Genomic DNA, 14,211 nt, shown 5'->3' with positions numbered 1-14,211 from the left:
TATGTGGAGTACGGCACATACATAACTAAGTACGGGCTATGTAACGCGCAGTCATTAATTATATATATATTTAATATAATGGTAGGTACTTTATTTGACTTTTATTTTAATCTATATTTATGACAACAAGACAATCACTGTCAATGACAAGATTCATTCTCATCATCATTCGGATCTCGAAATCTATTATTCTCTTCGGTAACCGCCACAGTTACTAGTAAAATAAAAGGATGTAAACGGATAAAATCGCGTATAATGAATTTAAAATATATCCCGACGTTTGGAACACTATACAGCGTTCATGGCCAGAGTGGTTTATTTCGAAGTAAATCTATCAGTTTTTCTAGTAGCGGGGAAGCGAGTGTCAGCATATTGAATAAAGATAAACCACTTTTTTCTCAACGATTAAAGTTACCTCTAATGGCTGTTTTTTACTTTTAAAATATGCGTCGCATTAAAGCCGTTACAAATAATACATATCCATATCAGTGTGAGTATGACATAAAAGAAGCCGTTGGCGTATGCTAAGTAGATATTATTTATGTAGTTCACGAACGAATGATAAAACTAAAATCGTGAGTATCTAAACGCGTGTTTCATCGGTGTCCACTTAATGGGAAGACGTTTAGCATACCAATACGGCATTATAACATAATTTCCTTTCGGTTTACTATTAAGTTATCTTTTCTATTAGTAACATATTTAAGGTTTGGTTGGATACATTAGTTCATGCGGGTTATTACAGATGAAAGTGACACGCAAGAGACACTGATGTCAAATTTCAATATTAAAGGTGACATTTCAAGGAAGGAATCTCGAGTAAATTAGCAGATACAGTCGCGGCAATAACGAGGCCGCAACAGTAATGCAGCTGCAATTGACAGATGATAACGTTTCCGAACGTTGATAATGTTGATATACGCTGATGCAAATAAAAGTGCGACAAAATGGGGAAAATACACGTTAAACAAAACAAAATCAACCACACCAAACCAGCAACCCCATATAATGGAAAATTCGGTTTTAATAATATTTTCCTGTTAGAAAACTGTGTATAAATAAGTACTTATTTTCAGAGAAATCCAACATCATTCATCGTCAGACCGAACGGTGTTCGTAATCAATCAATTTGTCATTCAAGCTTAAATTTATTTGTGTTTTTTTTTTACAATAGGGATGTGAATGAATTGTCCTATGAATAGAGAATGGAACTAAAGCATCCACAGGCGTTAATGTCCGCGTAAGCCGTTACATCCGCACACCCCTCTATATGTATTTGTAATTCTTATAGCGACGCGAGCATATAAACAAGTCGTGTTTTTGGACAAACCATCATCACATTAGCTCGATATCTCTAACAACTGTAGAGCGCTCTTATACTGGTTTGTTTAGCTTTGAATTTCGCCCATGTTCGGTAAGCGATAGGAATGAAATGATAAAATTAGCAACAGAGGAAGTAATGGATCATAATGGGCTCGCAAATGATCGGTTACGGCAATGTGTGGGAGATCGATCTGTATCAGCCGTGAACGTGACCTTAGATTTATGCGACTGCGGGATTTATTAGAAAGTCCCCTGTGCAATATGTAGGGGATGGTGAAAACTAATTGTGTGGCGTGATCACAGCTCAGTCCTTTGGATTTGGCAATGACATCGACTTTTAGTACCTATACGTCACACCTTTGTCTTATTTTAGGAATCAAGTACAAAAGCGGCATGATTTTTGAAACCTTCATCAGGTTGTTCTTCTCACCAAACTTTACCTGTAGTTATTTCAAGCGACTAAGCTGTCATTATAAAGAGCACCGTGATATTTTTTAAACACAAACAAGCTAAAAGACTTCCTACTTCTTTACAACTATTTAGTCGGTACAAAATAAGCTCAGAAAGGCTCTATCCCTGTTACTTTTATGCGCACAGAACATTAAGTAGAGTATAACTTTCCAACGTACTGCAACATTTTACTACCCGTAAAGTCTAGTTTGTTAACCAAACCAGCGTTTTCAATGCTCAACCCTAACCTTCCGCGAATTTAGTTTTTACTGCTCACGGGAGTTCTTTGTTTCCCACCTCGCACACAATGCGCCATTTCTAATAACGTCGCTAACAAGCAAGCCGGCAATGCACATTGTAACCTATAAGGAAAACACATTCTAGGAAAACCTGCAAGAAACTTCCATATGCCAAATAGACTCATCAGCTCTGAAGAAAAACAAAATTAATCCCATCAATTCGAATTCCTGGCCTTAAATACATTATTCAAGCACTCTTGAAACAAACGACTCCATCCTTTAAACGCTAAAAAGTATAAAAACCCGGCGATAAAGTCTCACGCTTCACTTTTTACCCTCGAGATTTAAATTTTCAATTAAACCCATACAATTACGTATTGGTACTGTGAAGCGATGAGCCTACCGTAATTACCTGCGGTGTTTTTTACCGGTTTTCGGTCCCCATGTTCAAACCTGTTCCCGAGTGCGCCAAGAATGGGATTGCCAGGTACAAATTTAAAAGAGTCTTAAAAAATACTCGGTACTACGTAATAACATTGTCAAAAAAACTCGCAATAAAAACGGAAGCAAAAGTAGCTGAAAGACAATCGACGTGCTAGAGCATGCTTAAAAAATACTAACGTATCTACCACACGTCCAATATTATGCACAGCTAAGAATTGTGTATCAATAATCCTGATTTTTCCTGCATTAAACTCACACCGCAATCTAAAAGTCCAAAGATGTGACCGTATCGTAGGCTAGTTAATAAATCCATCACATGTCAAGAAAAATCTTACCGTCTGGTAACACTAGCCAAGAATCCACATTGAACCGACGACGCACGGTAAAAAATGCACCTAAGAAAGCCACTGGCATTACAAACTCCCGGGTATCGTTCGAAGGCTCCAGTCAATATTTGCCTGGTTAAGTTTGTGTACTCTTTTAAGATCTGTTTATCAAGGACAAATTTCGCAAGCCTTTGCAGTATTTACATTGTTTAACGTCCACTACAGAATCATTATCATCATTAGCCCCAGGGCAATTTTCGTGCTTTTAAATTTGGAATTTTATTTAATTCTATAAGAGTGCAAAAGTCGAATTGAATTTGTACTTTTACAAGTATGTGGAGACTTACGGGAATAAGCATGTGGTAAATACTCGTAACGGCTTAATTTCTTGATGTTTATATTTCGGTAACAAAATTACTAATAGACTCACCTACAGCATGTTAAATGAAGGTATTAGCAAATACAATATGTATAATAGCAATACATAGAGAATTATTACATTAATAAAGGCTAGCGTTAATTTAATACTATCAGCTTGCCTCTTGTATCAGTTTTTGCGTTGTTAATTAATTCATTTTAAAGCCCAATATACAATTTTACTGTTATTGGTTGTATTCGTATACTTCTGCCTTTACATAGTCATTTAAACCATTTAACGGATTCCATAACAATAAATGCGGTGGCGTTGATACCATTAAAGTTCCCATTTGTATCAATTTCAGCGTTATTAATGGTTGGATTTTAAAGCTCACTATCAACTTGTAACATATTGTGACTCCCCCATCGCTACCTGGGTCCCTTTATCCGTTCACACGAACAATTACAGCCATAGATTTTTTGTCTAAAGGCAATTTTGTGCAGCGATTACCGCCGGAACTCTGAACACAAAGCACTGACATATCGCCGGGTATCGGTATCGCAGTTCCGACTAATAGGCCAATATTTATGTTTTTGGCCTATTGTACGTGCCACATCCGTTTTCCTACGCGTTTGAAATGTAACAGATCCGAACGTGGAAGTTGCAACATTTCGTTTTAATATTTCATCCGCTCGTTCGGAGAAATTATCGATATGTTATATTTGACATAATTTTAATATATTTATAATATATTTTAATATATATATATATATAATTTTAGTAAATTTTATTTCCAGAATTATACAGTTAAACAATTGAAATATCACGAATTCAATAATCATACAACAGTGTTAAAAAATGTAACAGATCCGAACGTGGAAGTTGCAACATTTCGTTTTCATATTTCATCCGCTCGGATTCGAAGAAATTATCGATGTTTTATCTTTGCCAATATTGTATATCCGATTTGATAATTTTATTTCTAGGAAATGTAAAAATTAATCAATCGAAATATCACGAATTAAAACCATACAACCGTTTCAAAAGGTCATAACCGTATATTCTGAAAGTCAGTTCGTAATCTAGCAGACTTCGTTTTGTAAATTGGAACTCGCACAAAGAGATATTTCTTTTATTTTGAGGCATTCTAGGAAAGTGACGATATTTTTTGACACATCTGATAAAACTTAGAAGCCGATATTTGGCATGATAAAGTTTGATAATCACAGTTTTCCACAGGTTATTAAGTTAGCTGCCATACGTGTCACGCCCCCGACAAAGTAGACCTTTTTGAGGAATCTTTTTGTGGATATTACCTATTTCCTAGTTAAAGGTCGTCTGGAAGAGACCGCTTCTAGAGATAAGATTGTCTTTTGTCGACGGTTGTTTCTTTGTAACTTTTTTATGAAACAATAAAAAAGACGTGTTTTTTTGTAACTACCTGTGAAAGTAATTGTTCTTCGACTAATGTAAGTTTATTACTTAGCGATAATATGCGATATCGCCATTCAGTCAATTTTAAGAGTCACACAAACCCGCCGCTCCCATACAATCAAAGTTACGCATTTATTTTAAAACGACGGGCTTAAATTACATGAACATTTATGTAACGTATGCGGTAATAGTTTTCGTTGCGTTGCAAAAATTGTTATAATTATACAAAGAAAATGGAGCGGTCTGACCTAGTGGGTAGTGACCCTGGCTATGAAGCCGATGGTACTGGGTTCGAATCCCGGTAAGAGCATTTTAATTGTGTGATGAACACAGATATTTGTTTCTAAGTCATGGGTGTTTTCTATGTATACAGGTATGTATTTTATTACAGTACATATGGTGCTACTTTCACGCACTTTAAAGTATAATAAAGTATGTACTGTAAAATATTGTACGATACATGTGCGAATAGGCAATTCGCATTTCGTGTCGATTTAAAATTTATCCCCACTCGTTTCGAATTTCCTGTATTTCGCACTTGTATCGTAATGTACTATATCTATATATATCGTCGCCTAGTACACATAGTACGATTTGTGTAAGATAGTCCCCAATTTTTTTTTAGAGCGTGTACAAGTCTTTGGCTCGTGCAAATTTCTTCGAATTACATTACAATTTCTACTAACGAAACCTAGTACCAGACATACCCAGATAGATCAGTTGAATGAAGAGCGTGACTTCGAATGTATGGCAGCGGCTTCGAATGTATGGCGGTGCCTCTTAAATGTGATTGTGAAACGTGTCATACGCTGACAGCTCATAGTTAGCAGCGGTTAGCCAACTAATTATCAGATTAACGTCCAATCAGCCTAATAAATACGCCGTAATAAAAATTCCCGTTATATCAGATACTGACAGACAACCACAGACTACATAGACACCGCATTGTGAAGAGTTTACAAAGAGCACGAAATCACGTCCCATAGGTGCAATTTTACTTGTGGAATGCTATGATTCGAGCCCCTGGTACACCCCTAAAGCTTAATTTTTGTAAACATTTTTAATTTACATGAGTACTGGTCGGAATGTGTGCGCAACTGAAATTAAGCGTTCCTATATTTACTAGATTAATAAGGGAGCGCTTATGTATGGTGACCTCGATTGTTTTGTGTACTACTTCTAGTTAAGGTGGTCTGTGCAGATAAATATTGTGTATTATTTTTTTTCTCAGACCGTGGGGACCTTATACATCTCCAAACTTAATGTATTAACCGTGGAGACTATACGTCTCTGTCATACCGTATAATATATTTGACTTGGTACATACTAGTTATGTATTCTGTAGCATTAGTTTATGAGACTGCTAGTTTAACAGTCCAGACGCGGTTTATTTATTTAGTATACATTTTATTTTAACACTTGGAGAGACTTTACACCTCCAAATTTTATTAGTATTAGTACTCTGACATTGGGGACCTTTTACATCTCCAGATTTAATGTGTTTTTAACCATAAAGACTATACATCTCTATTGTATTGTAGTAATTATTTATTTTAAGATTATTATAATGTAATGTTTACCCAGGTATTGGCTGTTGTATTTATAAATGTTGTTATGTATTTTTCATGTCACTATATGATGTTAGTATAAATGTTGTATTGACTTGTAAAAGAGCCTTTGAGGCCTACTTGCAAAAAATTTTTTTGAATTTTGAATTTTTTTAATTTTGAACACATGGCCTGATTATTGAAGATAATAGAACTTTGAAAGATTGTACAAATGTTAAAGACTTTAGGCTAGCATGCCACGAATATTCGGCAACTATTCGATATTCGGCCACTTTTCCGAATATTGGGTATTCGGCCGAATGTTGCTTACCAAAAATTAAACTATAAAAATAACCGCAAACCACTTTACACAATATTAAAAAACGTATTCTTGGGAAGTTGTTAAATACGAAGAGCCTTTATGTGCATTTTTGGTATTATAAATAATTTTATTTATATCATGGCTTAGATTTGATTGACTCTAAGTACATTCATTTGCTCTGAGCAGCAAAAATTAAATCTTAGCAAACGTTAATACTTTGTTCGCGATCAAATGTCTCAAAATGTCGGAATGTTTCGGCCGAGAGAGGGGCGATATACTCGTATTCGATATTCGGCCAAAACCACTAATCGTGTCTCTATTTTAGAGCTCCACCAAAAACAGAGCGAAATATGACAATCGGGAATTACGTTATCTGCCTCTCTATCACTCTTGCATATTCGAACGATAGAGGCAGGTGACGAAATTTAGATTTTTGTGTTTCCCGGTAAGCGAGATCCAGACGGAGGAAAGGATGGGGTTGAAATTTTCAAACGATTGCGCGAATTCGGGGTCGGATGTTAGTTACTAATACAGCACAATAGAATACGTCAGTGACAACTCTACAAGTAACATATATTATGTTATATGGTTCATTCTCAAATTATATGACTGCGGTCAGACTCAACTCCGTGAAACTTTTCATGCATTTTTGGTTTGACGGAGTGTAGACGCAGGCACAAATCTGAAGAATGACCCAGATACCGGCAGACAACAAGCTTAAGCTTGTTGTCTGTCAAGGTCCTATCTTCAAAGGTTTAAACCTTTGAAGATAGGACCTTGACCATTTTCTTCAAATGTTGTAGGGCTCCACTAAGAAACGATTTTTTTAAATTCAACCTTCAAAAAAAGGTGGAGTTCCAAATGGCCCAAGACTGTCTAGATGCCCTAGGTATCGCTGAAGAAACGAAGTGCAAAAAGACTTTAGCGAACTCGGCGGACGTGGACAGAAATGGTTTTGGACAGAGAAGCACGGCGGTCTTTGGTGTCGGAGGAAAAGATCCACTTCAGGTCGCTGCGCCACAGCAGTAAGTAACTAACCTTCAAGGGGTTAAAAAATTGTATTGTTTTTTTATGGCTTCCGCGGGTATTCTCATGCGGAGACTAACGGCCCGATTCGAACTTCAAGATACGTCAAAAATTTGCTAAACATACGATATCGATTAGTTATGACAGTGTCAAACGTGACGTTTTTGTTTGAAGAAACGCCACTTTTGACACTGACATATCTAGCATTAGTATATTAGCGATAAGACTGCACAATAAAACGCGTCAGTCTGAGCTTCACACGTAACATATACGCTATAAGCGGCGTAAGGGCGTGCCCTCAGCGTAATATTCCGCCCTCTTAATCACTACCCAGCCGAATAATTAATAACACCTCAATTAAAATATCAACTCAACACTTCCGCCCATAACAGGCTCCCCCGGTAATACGAATTACTTACTATGCGTAATGTGGATATTTTTAACATAACTGATGAATGATTTTCAAGTGTACGTGTTTTTACGGTACACGTATTCGTTTTTATTTCCAGACTTTCTCACATTACACATTATATTCTTATTTGAATAAATTTATCAAGTCAACTGCTTTATTCATAGGGACGTTAGTTAGAAAGTTAGATAAATATTTTTGAGTGCTGTATGCCTACGCCTCCGTCTGTCTTTACTATAAGTACCTTAAAAACGGAAATATCCGTACCCTGTGTTTCTAATATTATCCTTTTTAGGGTTTCGTAGGCACCAAGAAACCCTTATAGTTTCACCATGTCCGTCTGTCCGTCCGTCCTCGGCTTTGCTCCATGATCGTTAGTGCTAGAAAGCTGCAATTTAGCATGGACACATAAATCATGCATTGCGAGAGAACGGTAAAATAAAAAGTATAATTTTTTTTTTTTGTGTACCTCCGATACAAAACGTTTTTATTTTGCTTTGACCTAATATATATATCGTTGGGATAAAAAATCTTCTCTTCTGAGTAAAAAGACGAAAGCGCTGCAATGGTACTCCATTATGCTTGTAAGTAGTGTACATGATAATATGTAAGTACTTACTATTAGCCCCCGTTTGACTTATTTTGACAGAATGGTAACTGCGAAACCCTACACTGAGCATGGCCCAACATGCTCTTGGTCGATTATTTATATATATTTACATTGACTCAAAGAATTCAAAGATCGCATACTTACCTACTTCAACCTTTCTCCATTTAAATAGGTACATAAAGAAACCGGACGTAGGCATAAAAGGGTGTTTCGTAAAGGGAAACTTATTTCTTGACAGGTGCCAATGGCAATGAGAAAAATGTTCTACACCTAAATACCTTAGAGGTACCTTATCCACATCGATATAAATATTCCTGAACTTCACACTTTTTAAGCGAAAAATGAATGTTGATAAAATAAAAAGTCCCCGTTCGACTTCGCATAAAATGTTGAATGAGAGAAGTTCCGTGTTTGTGATATCCCATACCTGTAGCTCCTGAGTTTTACTTGCCTACTTTTTTGCTTTGGCACAATTTTTCTTCGTAATGGTTTCATTTTATTTGTGTTCCGTACCAAAAAGATACAGAAGGAACCTTATGGTGCGACGGTCCATCTCTAACATTGCTAAATATCTCGAGAACTATTTAAGCTATCGATTTCAAATTTGGAGTGAAGTTCTATTTATGAAGAACGCTTATCCAGACACGTTGAAAGTATTTATTTTTACTACATTGGTACATGTTGATAAATACGAACTTCTTCAATGATATGTCAGAACAGCTTTGAAACATTCGCAACTTTATTGTCAAAGTTACGCGAATTTTATCCGCCTAAGCAAAAAAATACAATTGTTTGATATTACACAGATTTTATAAGAATCCTGCTTGAAACCGAATAATAAGTCTTGTTAGAACCTAACACAAAATCTTAATAAAATGCTAAGTACGGAAAATACCTGTACCTATCATGTAGGTATATTTTGGACACGACGCGACTTAAAGATTGATTAACTTTCCAATTAAGTCTTCAGTGGAACGTAAACGACTACTAATTTGCATCTCAGTTTATTCCGAACCGAGATCTTCATTTTGCGAGAACAAGTCGTTCTGCTAATTAACGCCTCAAGGAGCTAAAACAGGTTGTGCGATTTATCGTAAAACCCAATTTAGAGCCGGGAGGCACGCGATTACAATCTTCTCACGACAGGAAGGCGCGCAAACTCCTCCATCTCCAGGGAAATCACGCACGCAACAAACTTTATGGCAACACGTCCCGAGAAGCGATCCGCCCGCGGCGGCGAAGACGGCCCGTACCACACACAGACTTATACAAAAGAAATAGCACGCTGGCAGTGCCTCTACACGGCCTCGTTCGATATAAAAACACTCACTAGGACTACACACGTGTGATCTTAAATCATTTTTTAAATAATTCCACTTTCACAGAACGCGAGAAGCACTGCCGCATCTACAGACACTGACCGTGGTTGAGTACGGCTGCAGGCTCAGGCGGATCCCATCCTGCGCCAGCCGCTCTCGCAGCAAACGCTTCAGCTGAATCCGAGGAATTTTCACCAGCTCAGCCTTTCCTTCCTCGTACTCGTCCGCATACTTCGCCGGCTCTACTACAGCTGTGGCCCTGCTCCTTCCTGTTCTCCTCCTCACATCTGCAGGAATCCCGAGCGGCAGCCGCCTCCTCCAACGTGAAGTAAACAGCCGCTGCACCTTCCTCTCTCAAAGTTCTGACGGAGTGCAGCAAGCGTGCACGATGGGTCGGATTTAGGACGCCGATGGCGTCCAGGTCGGGTTCTCCGACCTGCTTGCATATTTCTAAGTCATCATAACCATTGTCTATAAAACTTTCCGCGTACTGGCCCAAGTGGAGCGATCGCAACCACTCGATCACGATGTTGCCGCTCGTGGACGAGGCCATCGCATCAGGGCACGAGTCGCATCGGGGCGTGCTCGCGTCGCGGCGGTCGGCGAGAAAACTGACGGCCACGCTTCCCTTCCCCCTTTCCCTTCGAGCCGCGGTCGCCGCCCCTATAGTCCTTCGTACTTTTGCTTTTTTGACATTTTGTAGCATAATCGTTCCATTCCGAGGAATCCGAGGTGCGTCGTTCCACGTGACACTATCCGTGTTTACATTTTTTTCCATTCAAACGCATACAATTAGATTTAATTTGACATCAATTTGTAGAGCTCGAAATTGGTATTTATATTACATGATATTAATCACGTAAGCATATTAAATTCTTGTACGTATGTGACAAAAAAATGAATTAAAGTCAAAATAACTCTAACAGTGGGAGGTGGCCGGAGGAGTGATTTATTTGTAGTTTTATTCAAATAATAATACCCGAGGCGCCTCTAATATATTACTATGAACTCTTTTGATTAGGTATGTGTATTTATAAACGCCAATTAAAGAGGTAATTAATCGTTTTTTAAGTCTGGGTTACCAATTTCCTGTGGTTCGTAGCTAAACTTTCTAAAGGTGACGAGGATGTAACTAAGGGCTATAAATTATTATGTAGGTTAGTGGAGTGTAGGGGTATAGTGTTGGTTTAGACTCGAGTCCTTCGAGTCCCCTGCTAGAATCAACTCACATAAGTCGAAAATTGAGTTTACACTTTACATATACCTATTCATCTTGTTACTCGTAGAGACCCCGACTCTATTGTGAAAAGTATCACCATTTCAGGGAACTCTCTCTTACAAAATTATTTAACTCATTCTCTTTACATAAATTTATGAGGACCTACACAAATCTTGCAATATAGCTCCTAATTTCTTTACTGTTATTTTAGATAAAACCTACGTAATGGATACAGGAGTCTTTCGGAGCCTCGAGTCTTTTTGTATTGAGCTTAAAAAAGACTCAAGAAACAACTTGACCCAGGGCTTAAAAAACTCAGAAGAGTCGGGAGTTTTTTAAGCGCAGTCTTGTAAAAACGAGTTCCGTTTTTTAAAAGTCGCTCAAAGGAATCGAGCTCCTGCCAATACTAATAATATGGTATGCAGGTTGACGACATAAGTAGAGCTGAAAATATATAAAATTTAGACGTATTTTCATATATATTTTTTGTATATCAAGCCCAATTTTAAGGTTTTAACGTTTTGGTTGGAGTCTGCGCTTGCAAATATATTGTCCTAGAGATCTAAGTTCACACATTATAATGCCCGTAGAACGGAAACGCGCATGACCCATGGAAATTATAAATAAAATCCCGTGATAATATTAGGGTTTGCCAAGTACTTAAAAATAATATTTCGCTATTCTGAAACGTAACATAATTACGTTTATTTTTTTAGATCTTAGCTATTGAATGTTTTACGGTAATAATTTATCAGGCAAATAGTTACCTATTAGATATGTCTATTCTTTTTTTTAAACAGTGTTGTGGTCGAGTCTGTCATTTCGATTAATATGACATTTCCGTAAGTTGATAAACATCGATTATATAATAATAAACGATACATTTAAAAAACAAAATAACAATAAAATAAATTACGATGTGAAAAATACGTTAATTAATAATACAAACGAAGCAATACAAAATATCACAGAACATAAAAAACAAAAATATTCATAAATCAAAAAAAAATATTCAAAAAAAAAATCGGCAGTTAAATCGATTGGACTAATTCGTTTATCGCTAGATTTGACAAACGATACGTCTTAACTCTTAGCCTCATCAACTACAAACTTCAATAAACAACTGTCAAATGTGTGAACTTAGATCTCTCGGACTTTCTACAATTTTGGATAAGCCCCCTCAAAAAGGGGGAGGTGAAACTGTTTTTTCGACTATTGGGGAACTTTAGGATTTAAGATTTCTCGCCGTGATGTGGTAGGATCACCACTATTTAACGTGGAGTTTTTCAAAAGATACTTATTGTAAATGTATCACCTAATAGAAAGTATAAAAACCTATGTAAAATATGTACCAAATACTTACTACTGTGGCGCAGTGACCCGAAGTGGATCTGTGGCTTCCGACACCAAAGACCGCCATGCTTCTCTGTCCAAAGCCGTACTTTGGGGTTCCAAATGGCCGAAGACCGTAGTGACGCTCTATGTAGATACCGCTGGAGAGACGAAGTGCAAAAAGACCTTAGCGAACTCGGCGCCGTCGACCTAATGTATGTATACAGTAAATTCGGTTTAACCTGTAGGTTGTGATATAATAAAAAAAATTACCTACCTTCTCTCAATACTCATTGACTTTATTATGCCAAATTCACATTATTGATATTCCATATCGTATGGACGGACCATACGATATACGATATATTGTTTTTCTTAAAGTTATGTTAGGGTAAAATTACCTTAATTGGTATACCACTTGTCAAACACAATCTATAGGGACCGTGCGCGTTGGAGGGTCTGCCATCTTGTGGCCTGAATCGGAACAATAAACATGTACATTTATACGTCACGTGTTTTCTTGTGCATTGTAGGTTCTGCCATCTTGTGGACTACATCGGAACAATAAACATCAAATTTACGCCTCGCGCCAAAAATCTGACGGCTCCTGTGCTGCCTCCTACAGTTCATGCAAGCTCCCTATAGTATTTTTCACATAGCCTGGGTATAATGACAGCTGTCATCTCAATACAATTTAGGCATTTTTAGTTTCTCGTAAATTGTTTGTGGATGCTACTATCACCGTACCAACGCTATGTGAAAAATACTATAGACGGAATTAGGTAACCAGTAGGGCTAAGATGGTCGGCTCTTTATCATTTGTCACCATACCTGTGCCGTTCTAACAAGTATGTAAGTGCGAAAGTGACGGGCATAGTGACAAGTGATAAAAATGGAACCATGATGCCGCCGCTGTAGTTACTTTTGTTATTTTATTAGTAACAGAAATTTCCTCGTTTTTATGGTTCCGTACCCAAAGGGTAAACTAAGACTCCTCTGTCCGTCCGTCTGTCTGTCTGTCTGTCCGTCTGTTACCAGGATGTATCTCATGAACCGTGACATTTAGACAGTTGAAATCTTCACAGATGATGTATTTCTGTTGCCGCTATAACAACAAATACTAAAAAGTATGGAACCCTCGGTGGGCGAGTCCGACTCGCACTTGTTTAAATAACTTCACACCGATTTGGTAAAACCCTGTAAAGAAAAGAAGTTACTAAACTAAGATAACCTAGCCTCGTAGATGTAGAGGTACTCGTAGCTAAAGTGAGGTAGATAAACAAATTATGTCACTCTCGACATAAAACAACTCCAAAATCTTAAAACTAAAATGTCCCACAAAGCTGTAAATAAACAGCTTAACCCTTATCTGCGCGGGTTAATTAGGAAAACTACCCGCATAAGACGGGCTATTGTATGCAAAGTTCAAGTGCCGCCGAAATGAGATAGAACAGGTACGGGCCCTGCCGGCTTACGAGACGGCGAACATTGAAATAACACGAGTGGGTCTTTTACGTAAACTTTGTTTTTATACAACTTGTACCTGTATAGACCTAGACCCGTATTCTGATTGTAATAACAAGTGAGGAATTTGTTAGGGATATGATCTGTGAGACATAAACACTAACTATCTAGGTGTAGATTTGACTTTTAACCGACCACTCAACAGAGTAAAAAACCTGTATCCATTCTTGCTGCAGAAGCTAAGACTCTTTCATATAGTTATAAAATGAGCAAAATAACCCTAGTGCAAATTTAACCTAACCTAACTTTTTACATTAAATGTACTAGTCAGTTAACCATGTTAATATTTAAAATGCAAAATCTTAAATTAAAATACAACCACAAAGTTA

At 37.4% G+C, this 14,211-nt stretch overlaps 1 pseudogene; it reads right to left on the bottom strand.

Annotated features, from left to right (window-relative positions):
* LOC133520312 (uncharacterized) overlaps positions 1–10,513 on the bottom strand; it is a 207,956-nt pseudogene extending 197,443 nt beyond the window's left edge.
* Positions 10,514–14,211: the final 3,698 nt, after the last annotated feature.

This window comes from Cydia pomonella, chromosome 8 (genome assembly GCF_033807575.1).
Source record: "Cydia pomonella isolate Wapato2018A chromosome 8, ilCydPomo1, whole genome shotgun sequence".
Lineage (NCBI taxonomy): Eukaryota > Metazoa > Arthropoda > Insecta > Lepidoptera > Tortricidae > Cydia > Cydia pomonella.
The sequence above is the reverse complement of the archived record's forward strand: the minus strand, read 5'-3'. Positions and strand labels throughout refer to the sequence as shown.